Below are 7,968 nucleotides of genomic sequence, written 5' to 3' on the forward strand. Positions count from 1 at the left end.
AAAAAGTTTTTGACTTTATGTGCTTTATGAGAAAGCACATAATTTCTGGAGCAGGTCTTGGGTTGCTTTCATATAATAAAGTTCTTACCACTAAATGGAGTATGGTAAAAAAAGTAATTGTGCTGAGCATCTGCACTGCACATAAATCAATTGACTTTGCAGATGTCCAGCATTTCTAAGAAATCCATTTGGTCTTTCTTAAAAAAAAAAAGAAAAAAGGCTTTAAAAAAACCAAATCTTTTGGAAAAAAGTAGAAGTGCAATTCAAACCACATAGCAGTATCACATGCTTTGACAATTCTTATGGCTTCTGAAAAGCCTCTTAATGAAAGACATTGCAGTTCATTCCAAAATGTCTCTCATTTAGTCGAGCCTCCCTGGTCTTTAAAGCAGCTCTCCAAGCATTGCAGAACCAGCATTGTCAAGCAGGAGAGCTTGAAAAACCCTGCAGCACATATAGCAGGCTTGTCGGCATCCCATAGACCAGGAAACCAAAGTACAGATGTTTCCATCTCCTAGTCTTGCATGCTGCACACCTGGAGGATTGAACCAATCAGGAGTGTTTCTCTCCAATATCCTTGTGCACAGCCTATTTACTAAGCCCACACCCTACTTCCATGGTCCACTCTGCTCTGAAATTTCTGGTCACAACTCAGCTTGCTTCAGTCACTGCAGCTCACAAAGATGTAGAATCATAGAATGGTTTGGGTTGGAAGGGATCTTCAAATATCATCCAGTCCATCCCTGCCATGGGCAGGGACACTTTCCCCTAGACCAGGGTGCTCGAAGCCCCATCCAACCCAGCCTCAAACACCTCCAGGGATATGGCACCTACGACTTCTCTGGGCAACATGGGGAGTGCCTCATCACCCCCACAGTAAAAGATGTCTTCCTTATGTCCACTCTAAACCTATGTTGTTTCAGTTAAAACACATTACCCCTTGTCCTGTCACTACAAGCCTTGGTAAAAAGTCTTTATCCACCTTTCTTGTAGCTTCCCCCTTTAAGTACTGGAAGGCTGCAACAAGGTCTTGCTAGAACCTTGTCTTCTCCAGGCTGAACTACTCCAACTGTCTTAGCCTGTCTTCATAGGAGAAATGGAAAAACTCACTGCTTCCTAGTTTCTAGTGTGTACGGAACATATTTTTTCCCTCAAATGAATTAAAGTAACAACCTGGTAACACTCTCCAACACCACCTTTCATTTACTCTCCACACACCTGATCCTCACGTGGAGCTAGACTCCATACAGCTCTGCATACATCCTAAAATATACACTGGATCTTGTATCATATGTATCTGTGAAACAGTGCAGGACATCATCCCTATGAAAACTATACCTGACCTGTTTAGTACATAATAATTGCCACAGGTCAACCTGTCACAATGGGGTGCTAACAATAACTTCTGATCACAAATTCAATATCCTTATTTTCACATTGATATGCACACAAATGCTAGCTAGATCAACCTCCAGTGACTTCGTTTTGGTCATATCATACTTTATCACAAAGCCTTACTGCAAATAAATACAGACTAGTTAAGTAATTCACATAAATTAGTGCCACCTCAGGTGTCATGTTCTCCAGAATTTTTTTCTAAGTGTTTCTATCAAAAAGAATATAATAAAGGATATTAAAATCCAGTAGCTTGTAATAATATTTTCTTTCTAAACAACAGCATTCCATGCTTTTTTATACAGCAACTGAGCATATACTTATGTAATCTGTAAAAACTGAATTTGAAATTGCAGAACAGATAATGAATGTTTAAAAATCACTCTGTTAAAAGTAACATTTACTTAATTTCACAGGAATTAAGAGCAAATTGATTCAAAACCACAGTCTTTGAAGACTGAAGGTGCAAATAGACTTCAGCTATCAGAATTGTACCATGAGAAAATTACATCAAAACCACTATTTTGCATATACTGTGGACGAGTGTTGAAAACTGCATTTATTTTTTAACAAGTCTGTAGTCAAGCTCAGAGTGTTAAAAAAATCAGTGTTGTGGTTAAGGCACAGAACTGGGTACCAGGTGATTTAGATTCTAGTCTTGTCTCTGTCTCAGACTTCCCCCGTGAGAAAATCACTTACAATTATCTTCTCAGAGGCAGCATCTAATTTTGGATAACCCAGCTTTGCCTGCTGGACTTTAATGTCTGAAACCCAGTTTTCAGAAAATGGTTTCATTGACTTCAGCTGGTGTAAAAAGAACTCAAAATCTCTGCAAATGATATTCCCAAAACTCTGAACTTCCCTTGTCTGTCATTTCTATTTCTGCAAAGTGTCCCTAAAACGTTATCGGTGACATACATGGCGAATTCAGATTTATTAATACCTTGCACCTGCTGCACATGCCTAAATAACTACAAAGCATTTGGGGCAATGAAGAGCAGGGTCCAGAGCATCCAAAGAAATGCCATGAGTAGGGTATTCTATGCCCAACACACCTCATATGCACATTTCAGCTCAGGTGATTAGAAATTACCATGTTTCAAATAAGGCAGGTTTTCATTACCATAAAACTATTTGTGACTCCTAACTTTCAGTGAAATCAATGTAAGTATAAGCTCTGCAGGGATCTGGACCTTTGTGACAAAGCAACATCATACATACAGTGATCAAAAACCATTACGATCTGCAGTGCCTGAACGTTGTAAGATAACTTTGTTTGAAGTTGTGCTTTAAATATTTTGAATGTCAGGTGCAATATGCATTAGAGATGCTACATCGTTTTGAGTTGAATTTCAAAAAACAAAGTGACCTTTACAATGTCTATTTTATACAAAATATAAAAGTCCATGCTGTGTAATCCTGTGATACTGAAGTGGAAAAACATTTTCTCCACCTTGTGAAGAAATATTAGTGAAAAGTCCCCAGCAGTAAAAACCTTTCCTCATTTTATTTTAATTAAACAGACAAATATCTCTCTCCAGAATCCTAGCATGACCTACACTGGATCATACCATCTGTGTGAAGATGTTTCTGTGATGATGCCAGTATTTCCAGCTCAAATGACTCAGAACGGGTGGAGAAGCCAGAGCCTTCTGTCCTTCATAGAAACCCAGGCCTGCTGAGCACCTTCGTCTGGTGCAGTTCGACAGCAGACTTTGTCTTTTCTTAGCAGGAAAATTATCCCGCATAGGCTGCCATAACCACACTGCTTTTGGCACCCGAGAGAGTTCATGTCTGATAACCAGGAAAGACAGATATTCAAGATATGGTAAAGAGTCCTTTAATGCTAATGAGACAGTCATACAGTGTTGGAGGTGTGTCTGGTGAGGATCTGCACTTTAAACCATGATCTATTTAGAAGTATTCAGACTGTATCCACTGTTTCAGAAATCCAGCAAGTGAAACCCAGTGTTCAGGCAATTCAAAGGGGTGCTTTCTGTGAATATTTCTCATTTGCTCTTCTTGGTAATTAAATAATTCTGAGACAAAGGTGAACTGCCTCAATAAGAAACAAACCAGATAGATGAAAAGATTCATAGTAATACTTATGTGGAATGTCTTTCTGCTGCTCTGACCAAACAATATTGGAACTGCCCTCATCAACATAGGAACTAGCCTCAGTTTCCACAGCCAGCAGTGTTGGCATGTGCAAATCCTGTACACCTACGCTGAGAGAGAGGGCCTGTAGGAAGCGAAAGTGGGACTAGAAACACACAGTTTGCTGTGCTGTGTGTGAGAGGTCATCTGTTCCTTCTAGGCTCTCCTTTCCCTGCTGTACTGAGCTAAGCTCTCGGACAGGTGTTCCAATAACTCATTTTCCCTTTCTGTTCTGAGCATTTCCCATCTATGTTCACATGGTTTCTCAGTGCCTGCACATTAGGATAAGCAGGGAGCACTTAACGGGCAAGACCTATTAAATTCAGTATAAGAACATCGCAGTGCTTTATCTGATAAGCTTCAGCACTCTGCTCAGTCATCTTACTTTTATCTTCTATCATGAAGAATTGCTCTCTTTCCAAAGTCACTGCAAGTCACCGCACCACCTCCTACCAGGAAACTATGGGTTATTCTCTCTGTGGCTTTTACAAGCAATAGAGTGCACAATAGCTTTTTGAAAAAGAAATCTTCTATTAACACAATATTATGCAAAGGTTACTTTTCAATTTACTGCAAAAAAAACCCCTAGGTTGTGAAGCTTATATACAAAATTACTCAAAAAATATAAAAAATATTATTTTCTTCTGTTTGCTTATTTCTTTGCCACCTTCTGGGCAAGCTGCATTAACTAGAATATACAGAGAATGGAATACATCCAATATATGCACAAAGAAGGTAATTGAGATGTATATGGTACCCTATAGTCACCTATCAATTCACTGATTAAGCTTTTCCCATTGTGATTTCTGACCTACAAAAGAAATATGAAATCCTGTATAATTTGAGTGTAGTTAAATTAAATCTCTGCTAACTTTATTTATTTATAAGTACATTGTACCATTAGCACAGTTCAAGCACTTCACAAATACTGACACTCAGCAGGGTCTCTAGGGTGTTATGCTGTTCCCCAATGCCACTCATGCAGACAACAGATCTCCTACTCCACGGACAAACTGATGGATGCACTGGCTTGGAGAAGACATTCTCCTTTACCCTGCTCACAGCAAATGACGTTGACAAATACAGACCATGACAAAGCTTCCCTTCCTGTTACTAACAAGGTTGCTTCCACACTGCAAGTTTCTTCCTACAGACACTGTCTTTTGTTTCTTTAGAACAAGATGTAATATCTCGGTTCAATTAAACTACTAAAATAAGTTTTAAAATAGTCTTCCGTTCAAGCCACATTGTATTTCCTCTCCTGCACTGCACAAGACCTTTAGCAAAACACCAAAATCTGTTAAGGCTATCCAACAACCGGCAGCAATAGCTGGCAGCAAGAGGAGTGAATTTACTGCCTATACCATGCAGTAATTAAGTTCCTCCTTAACAGGCCTATTTCCGTACAGAACTTGCATCCCTTTACTATGTAATCTTACAGGGTATGCTAGAAGCAGCAAATTAACCATTTAATTTGCAGTGACTGGCACTCTTCAGTATCACTGTTTCTTGAGTGACCTTAACTACACTGTAATTTCTGACTGCAGTTCTCAAACCAACCCTTTGTCACACAGAGTTTTTCCTTAACTAACAGTCTAAATCCCTGGTAGGAAGAAGTTCATGTGATAGATGTTACGGGATATGTATATTAATCTATGAAAAGTAAAATCTATAGCATATATAGGGATCTAGTGAATATCTAATCTCAGAGAAGTTAGCAAAGACATGCTCTTTTATTAATTCAAGTCTGCAAAATTAAAACATACTTTACCTCAGAGCAGAGAACATTTTGCCACCACCCTACCAGAGGAGGCATAGCTGAAGCATTCTATCTGATAAATCAACAAATTATTTGAACTCAAAATGAATCATTCCTCACTCACAGACTGCATATGCGTTATTCATGAGCATTAGTACAATACAGCATGGTACTGTACCCAGCTTATTGAAACTAAGATGCAGGCAATTTAAGTGATGTGTCCAGAAGTAATGAGCAAGTGTAAAAGACTGTTTTTGAACTGTTTTGTCTCAACGTCGCTGACCACAGACATCCTGTTGCTGCTCCAAAGGAGACGAACTGTCCCAACGAAAACCACAACATCCGCCCGAAGCGGTGCCTACCAAGCTGCACCTGCGCTGGAGCCGGGTAGAGAGGACCACCATGAACACCTGGGCATGCGCGCAAGGAGGACAATGTCTTCCTGGAAATGGGTGGACTGTTTGGGGAAATCATGGGGACTGGGGAGATAAATCTGGGGCCTCCTGCTTCTCGGTTGCTTCGGCTTCGTGTGTGTTGCTGCGTGTGCCCTCCCTGGTCTTCCTGGAGCTTGGAGCATCATCGTCACTCTGTGGGCTCGGGGTGCTGGGTTGCTTTGTTGCTTGGTGGGCTCGGGGTGCTCGGTTGCTTCATTGCTCGGTGGACTCAGCCTTGTGTGTGTTGCTGCGTGTGCCCCACCCCCGGTCTTCCTGGAACTTGGAGCATCATCACCTGCACCGAGACCGATCCGATGGGACATCGCTGGATTCGTCGTGGTGGTAATTAGCTGCATCTCTACTGTTTTCTTGCTTAGGGATTCTAACTTTTCCTTTCTTTTCCTCTCTGTCCTATCACTGTTATCAGTTGTTCCAGAAAATAAAGTTCACAAGATTGTACGGCATCTGACCTCGTTTGTGTCTTAATCTCAGTCTCTTGGGATCGTTTAAGAACCCTCCCTGATATTGGATCGGGACAGCAAGTCTAACAGCAAAGCAGTAAACAGGGCATCGCTCCCATGCCTGAGCTCTCTATGCTGGTTATTTTAAGCTGAGTGATTTTAGATATACTGATTAACTAAGTTTTTGGGACAAAGAGCAGGCTGTTAAAGTAATTGCTTTATGCATCTGGCTTCAACCAGCAATGTAAACTCTTCACTTACATAAACACCAAAATGTTATGCCCTGAATGAAAGATTAAAATATTAATTAAAATATGTGAGGCTGGGGAGGCAATGGAAAAGATTGCCCAGAGAAGTCACGGATGCCCCATCTCTGGACGTATTCAAGGCTAGGTTGGATGGGGCTGTGAGCAACCTGACCTAGGGGAAGGTGTCCCTGCCCATGGCAGGGGGGTGGAACTAGATGATCTTTAAGGTCCCTCCTAGCCCAAACCTTTCCATGATTCTATGAACGTTAAACATATCTATATTAGAAAGCAGTAAATTTGCTACTGCTCCAGAGTGACAAGTATGTCCTTCCATTATGGCTGCATGGCACTGGAACAGTCCATGTTTGTCTGCATAGTCTTTTCATCCTACCAGGTAATGCCCTGTCTTCTCATTTTCAATATCTGGATGTGAATAAAGTTAAAAGAAAAAAAAAAGAAATCAAATGGCCTATATTCTTGTATTTTTAACATTTCTAGTTGTTCCACTAGTTTATCAAATTCAAGGCAGAAAACCCCATCACCACCTTTATTTATATGTATCTCATAAAACTATACAAAACCCCTTGTGCTTGTATCATTCCTGGTGCGCCTAATTGTAACAGGCTGTTGTTCAGAGCAGATTGATGTAGCTTGTGACATGGAAGTAAAAGTGGGGGTTTGTTCCTGAGTCCTCGTGTCCCATGGAATTTATTGGAATGTAGGCCAACACAAGAAGGACAGAAGGGTATTGAAGCTGCAGGGGGTCTGGAGCACAAGCCTTATGAGGAGTGGCTGAAGGAACTGGGGTTGTTTAGTCTGGGGAGAAGGAGCTTGAGGGGACACTTTATCACTGTCTACACCTGCCTGAAAGGAGGTTGTAGCGAGGCAAGTGGTGGTCTCTTCTCCCAAGTTACAAGTGATAGGACAAGAGGAAGTGGCCTTGAGCTGTGCCATGGGAGGCTTAGATTGGATATTGGGACAAAAATCTTTGCTGACAGGGTGTTGAAGCATTGGAGCAGGCTGAGCAGAGAGGCGGTGGAGTCAGCACCCCTGGAGGTGTTCAAAAAAACCACGTAGACATATCACCTAGGGACATGGCTTAGTGGCACAGTGATGTGAGAATTAACTGATAAGTTTTGCTGCAGCTGGTTTGTATGTTTAATTGTCTTGTAATATAAATCTGTCTTGTATCAAGACATATTGTATGAATAACCTGAAAGAATAAACACTCTTAGACTTGCAAGAATTTATTGATATGCTTAATTGTCTCGTAAGATCTAGTTTTTCTAGGTCAAGAGATAATCAGTCTTGGGGCTGCAAGAACTTACTGACATGCTTAATTGACTTGTGAGGTGTAGTTGCCTTGGGTCAGGAGATAACCTGAAGGGAGTCTCCAAATACAGCTGGATAACCTAAAAAAATAAACATGCTCTGAGGACTTACAGGATTCTTTGTCTAAAACTATTCTATATACCTACTGTTTTTGTAAGATGGGATGCCTTTTTTAGAAGGGC

Source organism: Phaenicophaeus curvirostris, chromosome 2 (genome assembly GCF_032191515.1).
Source record: "Phaenicophaeus curvirostris isolate KB17595 chromosome 2, BPBGC_Pcur_1.0, whole genome shotgun sequence".
NCBI lineage: Eukaryota > Metazoa > Chordata > Aves > Cuculiformes > Cuculidae > Phaenicophaeus > Phaenicophaeus curvirostris.